This window comes from Canis lupus, chromosome 3 (assembly GCF_048164855.1).
Source record: "Canis lupus baileyi chromosome 3, mCanLup2.hap1, whole genome shotgun sequence".
Taxonomy (NCBI): Eukaryota; Metazoa; Chordata; class Mammalia; order Carnivora; family Canidae; genus Canis; species Canis lupus.
In genome coordinates, this window is record NC_132840.1 from 10,961,317 (window position 1) to 10,977,734 (window position 16,418).

At 39.1% G+C, this 16,418-nt stretch overlaps 1 long non-coding RNA gene across 2 annotated transcripts in view; it reads left to right on the forward strand.

The window, feature by feature from the left end:
* The window catches only part of LOC140628261 (uncharacterized), a 125,794-nt gene that overhangs the window by 9,409 nt on the left and 99,967 nt on the right, over nt 1–16,418 (forward strand). For both annotated transcript variants that reach the window (XR_012026572.1, XR_012026574.1), the window contains exons 2-3: nt 5,961–6,035; nt 6,633–6,801. This is a non-coding gene — a long non-coding RNA (uncharacterized lncRNA). The remainder of the gene's footprint in view (nt 1–5,960; nt 6,036–6,632; nt 6,802–16,418) is intronic.

The following is a 16,418-nucleotide window of genomic DNA, read 5'->3' on the forward strand; positions in this document are numbered from 1 at the left end:
GGTCTTTTCTGGTTGCATACAAATTTTAGGATTGTTTGTTCCAGCTCTGTGAGAAATGTTGATGATATTTTGATCGGGATTGCATTAAATGTGATACCTACTCTTTTAAAGAGAGTGAATAGGAAAGGGAGGCATCTGAGAAGTTTGATACTTATCTATAGTGGGTTGAATGGTGTTCCTCCCCCACCCCCACAGCCCCCAAATTCATATCCATCCAGAATCCCAGAATCCAAAGACCTTATTTGGAAAAAGGGTCTTTGCAGATGTAATTAGTCAAGTTGAGGTCATAGTGAATTAATCTGGGCCCTAAATCCAAAGACTGATGTCCTTCCTTATAAGAAGAGGAGAGAATACACAGATTCAGAGGGAAGATCGCGTGAAGACAAAGGCAGATATTAGAGTGATGTTCCTACAAGCCAAGAAATACCAAGGATTGCCAGGAACCACCAGAAGCTGGAAGAGGCAAGGAAGAGTCCTGTGTTAGAGACTTCAGAAAGAGTGTAGCCTTGCCAACACCTTGATTTTATACTGCTAGCCTCTCAAATTGTGAGAGAATAGATTTCCCCTGTTTTAAGCCACCCAGTTTGTGGTAATTTTTTACAACAGCCTTAGGAATTGAACACACCACCCTTTTGGAACTTAATAGACCACCCTAAACAGAAGTTTTTCCTCTCTGTGTCCCATCTGTCGTTTTTCAAAGTATGCTTTAAATGAAAATATTCTCTTAAGGTAGATCTTTGAGTATTCAGTTTTACCCGACTATGCTGTGACCTGACACTCACTAGCTATATGCCTCTTGCAATTTTTTTATCTGTAAAATGCAAAGAAGAATACTTGTTTCCTTCATAGAGTTGTTATTTTTAAAAGATGTGCAAAGTACTATTTATACTATAAAATAATAAATGTACACTTGGTTATTATTATTGCAACTTTCTAAATAGTAAGTCCAAATAGTCACCAGCCCAGACTTTTATTTTTATGAGCCTAATTTAACCCACAACAATATTCCTAATAAAAAATTATCTCTTCTGATTTCCCTATATAAATTATCTTCCTTGAGAAAATTCTCAAAATCTTCCTTTCCAAAGATGATTTATTAAAAATAACTTTCCTTAGTCATTGAACATTTCGTTTCCTCTTATCTTAAATCATGGGTGTCAATGAAGATATGCAACTTATGTATTCATTATTGTAAATATTACTAAATGTCCATATGCCAGGCACTGTGCTTGGCAGTTGAGACTGGGTGTTCAAAAGCAAGATAACAAAGCAGGTTAAGGGATAGGGAGTAGGCTCTGAGGTGGGTGACCTCTGAGAAGGTGATATTTGAGCCAATACCTAAAGAACAAGAGGAGCAGCCATGTAAAGATCTGGGGATAGAGCCTTCCAGGCAAAGAAGAGCACTGAGTGCCCAGTACACAGGATATTTGAGTGTTTTAAGATCAGAACACTACTAAATCAGTAGTATCTGATTTAATTTGTAAAAGATTGCTTTGGCTGCTGTGAGAACTGATCTCAAGTTGTAAAAGTAAAGGCAGGCAGGCCCAATAGGAGGTTTCTGAGGATAATATGATGGTGGCTTAGACAAAAATGACCTTGGGGTACTGGTGTGGACAGACCCGGACACATCTGAAGGGACAAGCAGCACACCTCACGGATGGGTAAGATATTTGGCTGAGGGGAAAAAGAAAAGAGCTCAGATAACCTGACTCTTTTCACCATAAACAGCTCTGATTGAAAGCAGTCCCACTAGTGCACCAAATTCTATAAATTACTGTTCACATATCTCTCTCCCACTGGAGTAAATCTGCATTTTCTACTGGAAGAAAAACAAATGTAGCTGAGCTCAGTTGTCCATTTTGGTTGCTCAGAAGACAACTTTCTTTAAAGGTACACACACAAAAAATAAATTTTCTAGGAGCCCCTGCTCTTTTTAGGGCCATGAATATCTTTGCCTCTATTTAAATCTGCTAAGGAAGGCTAAGGGCATTGATCTTTCCCCTGATTCTGGTATAGGTTAAGAGAATTTGGGCTATTAGGTTTTTCTATGTCTGTCATCTGAGAAATGGGGATATCAGTGCCCACTCTGCAGAGGTTTTCTGACAATTAAATAGAATAACACATAGTCTGGCAACTAGCTTCAACTAGCTTTAACTTTAGTAAAAAGTAACAATGGTAGTGATGATGATCAGTGTGTCAGGAGATTAGAGGTGTGAAATTGATCTGATTCCCACCAGCTTGGGATCATCCAATTCCATCTAAGTCTCTCCATTATAGGGACACCTGGGTGGCTCAACAGTTGAGCGTCTGCCTTTGGCTCAGGGCATCATCCTGGGGTTCGGGATCAAGTCCTACATTGGGCTCCTTGCAGAGAGCCTGCTTCTCCCTCTGCCTATGTTTCTGCCTCTCTCTCTCTCTCTCTCTCTGTCGCTCATGAATAAATAAATAAAATCTTAAAAAAAAAATAAGTCTCTCCATTACCAAAAACTCTTATTATAACTCGAACCTGCGTCTTCACATAAAGGAATATCCTGCAATTTGTAAAGCAGTATTGGTTCTTCCACAGTATCAGTTCAGGCTGACCAGGTAACCTCTTGGTGTTACTGTATTACTTATTCCTAGTTCTTTTATGGGTATAGGAATAATTTTTTGAAACAGAAGCAAGAACAAAAGTTTCTGATAAAATAATGAGCCTTTCTTATTTTGAGCTTTCCTTTGATGCTTGCCACCTACCTCCCATTACGGCTCTTTGTCCACCATTTAAAAGGCCAGTGTTCTCAATTTGTGCCCAGCTGGAAAGAGACCATTGAGCTGAAGAGTGCAAAGAAGCTAAGAAATCACACTGAGATGATATTTTCCTTTTTGAGACACTTCAACAATCATAACAGAGAATGTCTTATGAGCTGACCATCAGTTTTAAATATGAAAAATACTTCCTGGCTTAGGGGCAGTCATTATGCCCTTATATTTTATATGTCACTGACAAAGCAAATGGGAGGTTTGTCTTATATAAATAACATACCTAACAAAAGGAGCAAAAGAGATAGATAAAAATGACTGCTTCCTAAATGCTGATCTGTACCGAGTCCAGCACATTTGGCAAAAGGGCTGCATGCTTGATCACCCCTCTCCATTTCAGTCTATTTTCTCGTAATGCATCACTATTTTTGTATGATTTTGATACCTTCTTTCATGTTTTTAATTGCTTTAAGCACACTTAATTTGCAGTTTCTACCAGGTTGTTCTATCTTCTGAAATTCTCAGAGCTCTACATTTGCTCTCTTTTTTGTCTACTCCTCTCACTCATGGTTTCTAGTTTTGTAACATGTGGATATATCTTCAGTAGAGTTTGCTCTGTGAAAATCCCAGCTGACCCTCCAGGATATTTTTGGGTTTGCTCCTGCCAGAGGCCACGGCTATGTTACTAGCCTGAGACCAAGTTTGATTTTAATTTTTCTGCCTACAGGTCTCTGAACTTGGTGAATAGTAAAGATAATTCCTCAAACCTGTAAGGCATAGTCACACATTCTCAGGGGAGACTTTTTCCCACCCATGGGCCAGAAGATGTCAAGCATCCTTGGAACAACAGCTGAGTTTTTTCTCCCCTAGGCTATCTTCTTAAGGATCCTAGTTTTGCATGGGGATATCCAACTTCCTAACTTGCATGGGCCCCTGTCCCCACATGAGTGTTAAAAGCCATTCCCTACCATCACTGAGACTGAGCTGTACTCCTCAAGGCAGATACATGTTCCATGGCTTACCGCTCTCATTTCAATTCCTTATTTGTACCTAGCATTTGGGAGTTCTGTACTTGCAAGTTTAGCCATTTATTTAAAAGAGCACGTGTTCTACTGTATTTGGAATATCTTAACATTTTTGATGAAAGGAACATTTCTGTTCTACCATATGGCTGGAAATGGAAATATCAGTTTATTTTTCATACTGTACCCAGAGAGAACTTTTCATATGACATACAAATCTGAACTTGTTATCAGTATTACTTAAAACACTATAGTGGCTTCCTAGTGATTTTAGGATGGAAACTAATCCATAATCTACAAGGCCCTGAATGAACTTTACCTATTTCCCCAACCTCATGTTGTACCATTTCCCTTCTCGTCTCTGTGTTCTCACAGAGGGTTCTTTCAGTTCCTAGAATGCACCTCACTCCTTCTTCCCATAGTAGCTTTGCTAGTTCTGTTCCCTATTTCTAGAATACTCTTATGTCTTCTCAGTTCCCTTATGCTTCAGACCTCAACATAATTGTGCAATGGCAGTCATCTAGGTAACTTTCCTCTGATATATGTGTATATTGGCTAAGATACCCTCTCCCTATCACACCTACCACAGTTGTGCCTTCACATTTATGTTTGAAATTATTTTTTTAAATATCTCTCTCACCTACTGAACTGCAAGCTCTGTGAAGGCAGGTGCCATGTCTATTCTTGTTTAAAATTTTTATTAGTAAGAGTAACACTAACGGCTACATTGATGCTAACACAAAACATCCTCAGTAACTTAACTCAATAAATATTTATTCATACCATAGTCCAGGGCGGGTCATGCAACTCTTTTCAACTGGATCCCAGAGACCTAGGTTGCACCACCATCTTCAACATATTGCTATCCAGGTTACAGTGGAAGGGAAAGAGAATAAGGATAAAGTACAAGGTTTTTGTGAGTTAGGCAAGGCATGCCTCAATCCTACCCACATTCTTTTGGCCAGAACTCAGTCACAAGGCTCTATAGATTACCCAGGAAGAAGAAGAGAAAATGGTTATTAACAAGCACTCAAGTCTCTGCCACCCCATTGTATTTTTACAAAAGAGCAGCTCCTCATATTAGGAAGTTCTCAACAAGCACAGATTGAATGAATGAACAAATGTATAGATGGATGGATGGAGAATGGATGGATGGTTTTGTTATCATGGATTCAGGTAGTCTATAAATTCTTTGAGTATAGACACCATATCTGTATTGCCCATCATGAGAGAGAAGTTTTGGGTACATAGTGAAGCTCACCCAAGAATAAATGATCACCACTACTTGAAAGATTCCGGGGAGGAGACAGACTGCTAGTAGATCATCAAAGAAAGATATGGAATGAGATTGGAAAAGCAATTTAAGAAGTGAAGTTGTAAAGGTGTGGAGTGGTTAAGGGAAACAAATAGAAGACATGATGAAGAAATGTTAGTATGTGCATAGTTAAGAGTAACAAGGAAAAGAATCAATGGAGAATGGGGAAACTAAAAGGGATAATGCTTCCCCTGGCTAGTGTAGCAAAACACTGTGTCTGCTAAATCCCAGACTCCATCATTTTCTCTTTTGATGAATTATAGACTTACATCTAGGAATAACGATGCCTCTTTAGTGAAATAGCACCTTTTCCCCTCCCATTTTGACCCTTAGTGTTTAAAATAAGTAAAATGTACCCAGGAAGTATGTATTTGGGTGGACCAGAAGTTAGTACTACAGAAGGCATTTTGCCCCTGACCATTTAGAATGGTAAACCACACTAGTTCCAGCCCCAGCTGTCAGGCCAGGATTTCTCCCTAGCCCTTCTTCCAATCAATACATAAAGCTGCCTGGTGCCATCGGGAGGGAGCTGTATTTTAAAAAAATGAATGAAGTAGAACAGCCAAAATCTTTCCATTCTTTATGCTCTTCTCTGCAGCTTTCTGCCCACGGAGGGACCACTATAAGAGCTGCAGATGAGCAGCATGAGGGTGCCACCCTCTCCTGCCCCGAGAAAGGGTCAGGGTTACGAAAGTAGCCAGCCCTACATCACGGGCTTCTGAAATGCACTGTCGGAGTTAGTGACAGGGGAGCTGCTCTACCTCTGGGGCTACAGCAGTGCAGTGAGCTTTAGTGGATCAATACTTTAGTCTTGTCATGCTAATTGCTCATTGGTTGACATTCATGATCCTTCCTTGCTCCCTCCCTATGTAAACTCTTTACAGCTGGAACAGCGAGATGCAAAAATCCTGAACCTTCAAAGCCAGCTCCTGCAGAAGAGAGAGGGCCTGGCAGCTGAGGTATGGTGCTCCTCATTTTTTGCCCCCCTTTAAAAAGCTTCATGTGTGTCTGCATGTGGTCGTGTGATAGGGAGGCGCACGAAGAAATGCCTGGGGTAACTCTCTGCAACACATAAATGATACTACCTTTTCAGAACAAAACAATATCTCCTCCCCTTCCATTCCTCCCCCTCCCCCTCCCCTAAAAAACCCCAGAAAACAGAAAAATACCCACCCCTTCTATGAGTTTGGTTGCAAACCTTCTTCTGCTTTGGCAAATGTGTCACCCTCCACCAGCTCACAATGAACATATACCTACACTATCCTATTTGCTCCCAGACTAGGGCATGTCAGACTGAGCTGCCATGCATGTGCGCTTGTGCATGTGTGTGTGTGTTTGTATGTGTGATCACGCCTACCATATTGGCTTCCTGTCCCTGGGACATCAGCTTTTCTAGCTGGCTGAGCCTGTCCCCACAACCACTGTTGCCACTGAGACCACCCCAACTCCTACCCTATAAGCTTCAGGCCTGTGCTATGCAGGGTTTTGTTAAGCCGTTTAGTATTAATTGATTTTTTTTTCCATTTTTTTCTTTCTTTCCCTGGGCGGGTCAATAGCTGGATGCTTCAGGAGCAGAGGATCTATCAACTGCAGACCAAACATAGGGAGACGCAGGCAGACCTGGAACAGAAACCCAGCCAGCTCCAGCCGCTCCGAAGAATACGTGGTGGCCACAGTCGGCAGCAGGAAGCATGAGGCAGGAAATGACCCAATCCTTGAGGGCTGGTAAGTTTCCTCACTTTTGGGAAGTGAGGCAAATGATAACCAAGTCTTTCTTTCCTTACTCAAAAGAGGCAGCAGCATTTTTGCTGATTTCAGTTAACAAACTAAAGATCAAAATTGGGATGCCCCCCCCCCAAAAAAAAAAAAAAAAACTGGGAGGATTGGAAGGGTTGTGGGAGAGTTTGCGGGTTAGATGAGGGCTAACCAAACTCCGGTCCTAAGGTGAGCCACTGTAGCCAAGCAGATGTCCTGGGTATCGATCCCTGCCTCCTGATATTGATTTCCTCTTGGGGCCAAGGATGGGGTGGACCTACAGAGGACAAGAGGAGAACCGACACCCTCCCAGAGGGCCAGGCAGCCCTAATCGGTGATAACAGTGTTAAGTGGTCAGCCTGGAGATGAGGTTTGCACAGATCTATTGATCTGCACTCCCCTGGGATATAAATCCTTCTGAATTTGCTTCCATGATATAAATATTTATAATTAAAATAGCCTAGGAGCCTCTTTCAGGCACAGGGAGAGTGGCCCATCCCAGGGTAGGTGTGGTATCAGTCTCTGCCATCTCCGCTCTGTATGCTCTTCCCACTCTCGAATCTGTTTATTCATCTCTGCTTTCTCTTCTGAACCCTATTTTGCTCACCCTCTGAGTGACAGGCACAATGTTTCAGACTATCAGAAGCCAGGAAAAATCTATTCTTTCTGAATGCAGCCTCCAGCTGAGGAGGGAGTACTGCTCCCCCCCAGCCAATGCTACACAGTTTCATGTGCATTCAGGAGCCTGGACTCAGAAAGGAATGGGCTGTTTTGGGGGGAGTAAGGGAAAGACTACTTTAGTTGTTTCTTTGTTCTTGCTTTCATTGGGGCATCCGATTGGATCCAGTAACAAACAGCCTTATGGTACAAATGTATTAACCAGTGCCAAGACCCTGTGTTGGCTCACTTGCGGTTAAATCTAGAAAAATCTGAAGGGCCTCAACACTCCTGTGTCTCAGCACCTCATGAATCTAAGCTCATATGAAGTGAACAGAGCATCCCTTACTCAAGAAAATGGAAAAAAGAAAGGATGCTAAGGACTGATTTGGAGGCAGAGCCCTTGAAGCCAGCTGGAAAGACTAAGACCATTGACCAAAGCTTTGTCCACTGCAAGAACAATCTTATAAAGGATTGAAACCATTCAACTTTAATTTTTTAAAATTTGGGTGGTATAGAGAATTTTTGAAGTCATTGACTGTGCTTCCTGAACTTACCATGGGCTTTAGTGTCCAGGATACAAATCTGTTCACCCTGAATTCATCATTTGCTTTGATATCCAGGATATAATCTTTTCAGTTTTGGAATTTCTGATTCTTTCTATAAGGCATCTGCCTTGCTTCAGTGCTTATATCTTGAACTGTGTGTCTTTGTGTGTTTGGCCTCAGCAGGTTTCATTAATTTGTAATTGATGCCTACAAAACTGTTTAAGGACTTCTGGATCTTATTCTTGTTGAGGAGGTGTGTTGGTGGGTGTGCATGCGCTGTGTAGGATGTGGGGAGAATTCATTGGGTTTTACTTCTCTGCATTTCAGAATGGTTAGTCACTTCAGTCCCATCTGTGTGAGTTAATAAATATATGTCTGTGTATCTCTGTGCAGGTGTCTGTACTTGGGAAACAATGGCCATAAGCAGGTTAGAGTGGTGCCCCATATTTCTTTTGCATTTGCATTAACTCTGTCTTTCCCAGATGCATATTAAGCTTTGCTCTCTATTTTTCCTTTTTATTCAGGGATGGTAGTTTCAGAACTCAAATCTAGCTCATTTGTCTCTTTTAGCAAATGATTGAGGGTTAGGGACTATTCCAATTGGCAGTCAGGGGTCCGTATTTTGGACTCCATTTGGCTTAGATAATTTATACAGAATAAAAGTCTAACAGGTATAATCACAACAGCCTTGACTTGAGAATGTTTCTAAGCATTCTTGAGGTTGAAAAATACTTCAAGCTAAAAATGGAAGAATGTTCTGGTTAGTAACTTGTATGCCTCTGTGGTAATAGAAAGAATTGGAATGCAGTTCTCTTTGTTTGATTTATATGGTGATACTCAGAATGTGAAAGGTGTATTTTACTGTAGAAATAAACTTTCAACACTGACCTAGAGAATAGAAGACTCAGGCCAGTACTTAAACCCTTCTCTGCTAGGTTATAATGAAAAGCATAATTAATAAGAATAGAATTTTTTAGGAAGAAAAATCCTGAGATTATTATCTTTCTCCCATTGTTTGCAATATTTGTCAACATCTGCTTGCATGATTCCTGTGAAGAACAAGCTTATTTGGGGAAAGTGATCTAAATTTTAGAATTGAATGCACTCCACTAATTAAATGTGTTTTCTTGTCATCTAAGGGCCACTAAATCTAAACAGCACATGCATAAATTCATTGCTGTCTTGTGTTCCTACAGGTCATATTTGAAAGCTTGTTACCAGCCATAGGGAAATGATTATTATGGTATAATCCAGTGGCTTAGGATAGTAAGCTTCAGTGTCTTCAATCTTTTAAGAATTTAATTCCTATGTTATAGATACATGTCATATGATACATCTGCCTTTTATATTTCATACATATAGATATATTTTTCAATCCACTTGCCTAAAAGTTTCTATATTCAATGTATTTCTAATGCAAGGATAGAAACATTTCACTGTTATTTCTGTATTTATAACACAAAATATAATATTTCACTATTATTTCTATATACAAATATATGTATTATGTTTCAAGCCTTTGTGAGCATCTTGACATACTCATTTGACCCTTAGAGCAAGCTTGTAAGTTAGAACAGAGTCATTACCACCATTTTACCAATAATAAACATGCACAACTCAGATATTGGTATCAGATTTGGGCCAATGACCTAAGGGTATAAACCCCTGGTCAAGTGCTTTTGCCTAAGTTACCAACTGCCTCCATTAATATTTGATAAAATTTTATCATGTTCTATATTTCTACCACCTCTCACTACCATTGAAATGCATATAAGGCAAATGTTGGTTGATCTTACATGATCATTAGTATTCTGCTCATGCAAGAAAAGGTAGCAGGGCAGCCCGGGTGACTCAGTGGTTTAGTGCTGCCTTCAGCCCAGGGTGTGATCCTGGACACCCGGGATCAAGTCCCACATTGGGCTCCCTGCATGGAGCCTGCTTCTCCCTCTGCCTGTGTCTCTGCCTTTCTCTCTCTCTCTCTGTGTCTCTCATGAATAAATGAATAAAATCTTAAAAAAGAAAAGAAAAGAAAAGAAAAGAAAAGGTAACAAATAAGTATTTCAGGCATCTTTCTTTGGTCTTTATCACAGCACAACTGGCTACAGAGTCTGACACCATGACAGACCTTTCTTGTTAGACTCAGTAATTCTGTGAGTTATTAATATGCCTGATCAATAGTTTTGCTCCCCAGGAACATGTCCCTGTGAAAACACAGTGAGTAGATATTACTCACTAGAGTTCACAGAACTGACATACACCTATTTAGTCTTCATACCACCAACATTTGCTTTTAAAGAAACATATGTATAATTTGAAAGATCAAGATAAAGTGCTTAAAGTCAACCATAATATTTTTCTCTTCCTGGAATAACTACTGTCCCTTTCCCCAACCTTCTTACTTATGCAGAGGTTCTTAATCTTTTCTGTATTGTGGACCCTATTTCCAGACTGTGATAGCCCTGAAGCCCATGCACCACTTCTCAGAATAATACCACTTCTCAGAATACTTTAAAATGAAAGAAAGTTTGTAGAATTATAAAGGAAACCAATTGAGATTGAGTTATCAGAAGATTAAAATCATTTAAACATTAAAATTAATTTCTGATATAATATGTGTACCTTTTATTAAAATGTTGATATATGGGATCCCTGGGTGGTGCAGTGGTTTGGCGCCTGCCTTTGGCCCAGGGCACGATCCTGGAGACCCGGGATCGAATTCCACATCGGGCTCCCGGTGCATGGAGCCTGCTTCTCCCTCTGCCTATGTCTCTGCCTCTCTCTCTCTCTCTCTGTGTGACTATCATAAATAAATAAAATAATTAATTTAAAAAAATAAAATAAAAAAATAAATAAAATGTTGATATAGCCCAGTGGTAGATCTATTACTGTAATTTTGGGATGAATAAGGTCCAGTGGTGGATCTATTGCTGTAGTTTTAAGTTAGTGATGAACATTAGGGATATTTTGAAATTACCTACAATATGTGATATGGATGTGATATGAAAATAGCTGTGATTTCTATTGGTGACATTGTCTCTGGTATCATTAGTATTACTGTGGTTTGTTTCCTACAGTTACAATTGAAGGAAATGCAAAATGTGGTTCAATATTAGTGAAATTAAAGGTGTGATTTTTTTTTTTTTGGTCCCATCAAGTTTACAGACCCACTGGACTCTATCCATGGATTTATTAGGAATCAGTGGATGCCAGGTTAAGAACCTCTACTTCCTACTCATTTTTCAAAACTCAACTGAAGCATCATCTCTTCTAAACAATTTTACCAGCCTTCCCCCAGGAGGAATAAACTGCCACTTTTCTGTGCTTTGAGAGCACCCACAACCTGTCTAAGTAACACTTAGCACACCACAGGATTCACATCAATTTACTTGTCTGCCCCTCCTAAAGAATGTACAATCCTGAGGGCATGGCTCACCCATCACCTACCCACAAAGTGTGGCACATAGCAGGATTGCACTGGATACTAAAAAGAGGAGGAAGGAAAATTCAAAGACAAAGGAACTAGAAAATTAAAATAAATAGAAATATAAAGTCAATAATTTGAATGTTTGCTTGAGTCAGATATTCCATCCATGGCACCTTCATATCTCAGGCAATAAAGATGGACATGGGGACCCTGTTCTAGTGCAGCTTTCAATTTATAGCTTCCTAAAAAATAATAATCCTATATTAAGGCCAAATAATGATAATATCCTAGTTTCAGGCCCAGTTTTTAGGTTTTTGTTAGTATGGACAGAGGAAAGTCAGGATGAGCATGGAGATGGAAGGATTTCTTCACATCCTGAGATTTTAAGGCTTCCCCAGTCAAATTTAAAAAGCCAAGGAAAAAAAAAATAAAATAAAAAGCCAAGGAAAATGTTTTTGATTTTAAGGCACAAATACAAATGTGTAAATTCTCCCTAAAACTTGGTGTATTTGAAAATGATTGTGAACATTTCCTTGAAAACTAGAACATTAGTAAAAAAAAAAAACCTCTTAAGTCCTCAACACAAATGCTTTGGGTAGAATAAGCATAGATGCTTATACATAGGGAGATATACTTTCAGACATGCACTCAACTTCTTAATATTAATGTCACATAAAAATCAGAATTTATTCATGCATATTGACATAATTTTGTATGCACCTCTTGCTTCCTAGTAATAAATACTTTCTATTTCTACCCAAATGAATGGATATTCACATATCAATGTGAGGCTGCATATTTCTTAGGTACAAGTTGATTTTTATCTACAATGGACTTGTTTATTACAGGAGTAAGAGGATAGAAATCAAAATGAAGGTAAAATTGGAAGACAATTTATAACCATTTTTATTGTCTAGTCTCCCATTCAATATTCTTGTGCATGAGTGCATGTTGAACCTGAGTCATTGGTTAACAGTTCAGTGGCTCTCAATACATCTCTATAGAATATCTTATTGTATTGAAATATACTAGCCAACCACAAATTTAGATTATAAAATTGAATCTTATTTAATACAAAGTACTAAGATCTTGTCTTGGATAAAGCTCATTTCACCCCATCATTTAATAAGACACTGATCTATGTGTATGTACTGCATGTATCCTATAAGTGGTATCTTATCAGGGTCAGTGATGAGTATCTATGGAGCAAATACCTAAATATCCTGTGGACCTGATTCTTGTTTCAGTATTTACTTACCTTCACCCACTGAATCAGAAAGTTGAAAAGGCAGTTTTGAGTCCTCCATTTCTAAACAGAGTATTGGTGAAGCAAAGAAGAAAGATTGGATAATGACCATGGTGATAGATAGGGAGAAGTGGCTTGCATAGGAACTGTGGGTCAAAGAATTGATCTCAGAGCATCAATCCATATTTGAGCCTCCTCACCTTTTTTTTTTTTTTTTTAAGATTTTATTTATTTATTCATGAGAGACAGACAGAGAGAGAATGAGGCAGAGACACAGGCAGAGGGAGAAGCAGGCTCCATGCAGGAAGCCCAATGTGGGATTCCATCCCAGGTCTCCCGGATCAAGCCCTGGGCTGAAGGCGACGCCAAACTGCTGAGCCACCTGGGATGCCCAACCTCCTCACCACATAGCCTTAATTGATATTCTTCTCACTAGGTCTCTAAAGGTCCATTGCTTATTGTATTTTTTTTTTTTTTTTTACCTGTTACATACCTGCTTCTCCATGATTTTATCATTCTTCCCTTTTGTTATTATTATTCTCATTCCTGCTCTCTTACTCTTTTGAAACATCTTATGTTTTTAGTTCACTGTTGCCCTGAATTTACTGATTTGGCATATAAGCCTTAAATTCTTCAGAAGAACATTCTACATAAATCAAAAAGGTGAGTAATATTTTTAGCAGGCAGGCAAATTAATCTAGATACACATAAGAAAATATATGCTAAGACTTATTCTGCAAATAAATATAGGCATTCATAGTTGATATGATTATGTTAGAGTTACAGCAAGAATTTGATATTTATAACCACCTTTAGTTTATGCAATACGGTAGACAACTTTCCCAGACAGAAATGAAAATATGGTTCTGGAAGCACAATTCAAACCAGCAGAACAGGAAAGATAACTTAAATACTGTATTATACTTTATAACAAAAAAACTTATGTTTAAAAAAAAAGGGGACCTGGGCAAATAGATTGTTAACAGAATCATAGCTTGAAATAAAGCAATTTACTTAGAAATTTAACAATCAATAGAGATTATTTTCAATAATCCTTACTTTAAAGATTTGAATAATTATAAATATTTTCAAAACAGGAAAAAAGATGTTCTAAGTAATTATCAATTATTAAAATGTAACCTCTATGCCTAATAATATAATGACTCAAATGCAGAAAGAGAAGAACTGAAAGGATGTAGGGAATAATGGAGCCAAGAGCAGGAGGGAGCTTTAGGGATGGATAAAGGACAAATCATTCCAGACAAATGTGATCACTCCTTTAAATCGCATTATGAGATTAATGGATGAAGGGAATGCACTAGAAGTAATATATATGGATTTTACTAAAGCATTTGATACACTGCTCCATGAATTTCTGCTTGCAAAATTAATTCAAATTGGGTAGAATATGTGCATGGTCACAATTTTGAAAATTGGCTGAAGGACCATAAACAAGGAATAATGGCAAATGGTGGTCCCTCACATTTAGTTGGGAGACAGTGTCTGGTGCATCTCTGAAGACTGATGCCCACTTTGGTATAATATAACAACCTCATTAATGATGTAGAGAAGAGGGAGGAAATTACAGAATTCACAGATTTTTACATAGGAAGTATCACAAACCAAGACACAAGCAGAACACCACAAAGAATTAAAAGTAGAGAGTAAAGTTAAACAGAGGTAATACTTAACCTCTTTTCATGACTAAAAGAAGAACAAAGGATTGCTAAGAAAATCGTTATATACAATTTTTATTGTTAAAATACTGATTGGGGAAAGTGTACTTCCTGTCACTAAATCGGGTAGTTCTTTATTCAGTGAGAATCTGAAGTCTATTTTCCTATGTTCTCCAAATTTTAATTGATCTAAAGAATTCTTAGAAATGCTGAAGGGGCGGGGTGCCTGGGTGGTGCCATTGTTTAAGCTCTGCCCTTTGGTTTCAGCTCAGGTCATTATCTCAGGGTTGTGAGATCAAGCCCCTCAGTGGTCTCTGTGCTCAACAAGAAGTCTGCTTGAGAGTCTCTGTCTCTGCCCATCCCCCCAACTTACACACCTGCTCTCTTTCAAATAAATAAATAAAATCTTTAAAAAAAAAAAAAAAAAGAAAGAACTGCTGAAGAGGCAAAAAAGATTTATAAAGAGAGAACTTAATTACGTTGACTTACATGCCTTAATATTGGGGCATTGGTAATGTTCCTAAATATGTGATAAGTACAGGGCAAATAATCACCTTGAAAAAACTTCAACTTATTATAGGAATCTTTCTGACACAAATGTCCCTAAGTACTATTTTGATAGCTGCCAGGACGAGCTTACTGTTGTTTCTGATGTTGGAATGAAAACCATACAAACGTCATTGTTTGCTGGTAGAATGAACTCTTAAAAAGTAAACTGGATAAAATTTGATTTTCGTTTTACAGAAAGCAGGGTCTTAATTATAATTAAAGCCCTTTTACATTCACCATTTTACCAAATCCTCTTGGCTACCCTAGGAGGAAGGTATTATCATCTCCAATTTACTGATGTGGAAACTGAGGCCCATAGAAGATATGTAAAGGCTACGCCGTTAACAAATAACAGAGTCAGTACCAAAGTCCCAATTTTATGAATAACTGGTCTTTCAAACTTTCCACCAAGAAGCAATTTCCCACGATTATGCCATGGAAGAGAGTATCTCAGAAACCACATACCAGGGTCTGACCTTGACTTTGACTGCTCATCCTGTAATAAATCAGATAATGTGATGGACCTAGCATGGACTCTGGGACATGAAAGGCACTCAATAAGGTTTAACTCTTTTTCACCCTGTTTACAGTTTCTTCATTCAGCAAGCAATTATCAAACACCCAGTGAAGGTGGGCACTGTCTAGCTGTGCACATCTTTGTCCCTCTTCCTAGTCAACTTAATTCTGCCCCTGAAGCTCATGTTTCCCAAGTGAGACCAAAAGCTCCATGAGAAAAGACCCTGTGTCTGTCCATTCACTGCAGTGTCCCCCACATCTGGCACATAATTAGGTAGACTTCCTTAGCTAGAGAGAAAACATCCTGCTTCACCCTCCAAAGTTCCCCTGAGCTTTGGCCAAGCTCATGTGCCTGCTTAGTTTTTTACATGCATGAAGCAAAATGGCCCATGACCTCCAGCACACACTAAAAGAAAAGTCCTGAGTAGGAGAATGAGGAAGCTAGACTATGAATGGGTTTGTCCAGTTGTTCTTATTTCTCTCCTGCCATATCACCTCTATGGCCGTGATAGCCACGTCTGACAAGATAACCACCATGCTAAAGCCCTTAGCTACTGGGACACCTTTTTGCTGAAGGGTGGGAGACAGATATTCTGCTTCTGCACCATTGTTCAGCCTCTCCACAGAAAGCTCCATCAAGGAGTAACAAGAGTCCACTGCTTTGTAGTTTCTGGACAATCTGCTTCCCTGCAAATTTGGAAGGAGAATAGAGTATGGAAAGCCCAGATTATAGAAAACTTGGCTTTCACTTGGTGAATAGGTCATTTGTAAGACCATGTCAAGGAGCATGTAGCTTAGGTAGTTATGCACAATGTGGAAGTCCCCACGGCCACAGTAAGGACCTGAACAGAGCCACCTTGTCCCACCATGTATGTGCCTGTTACATCCGCATATCCACTCAATTACTGCTCTTAACCCAATTCTGCCTGGAAATGTATTACATCACAGGTATTTCCACATACAATTGAATT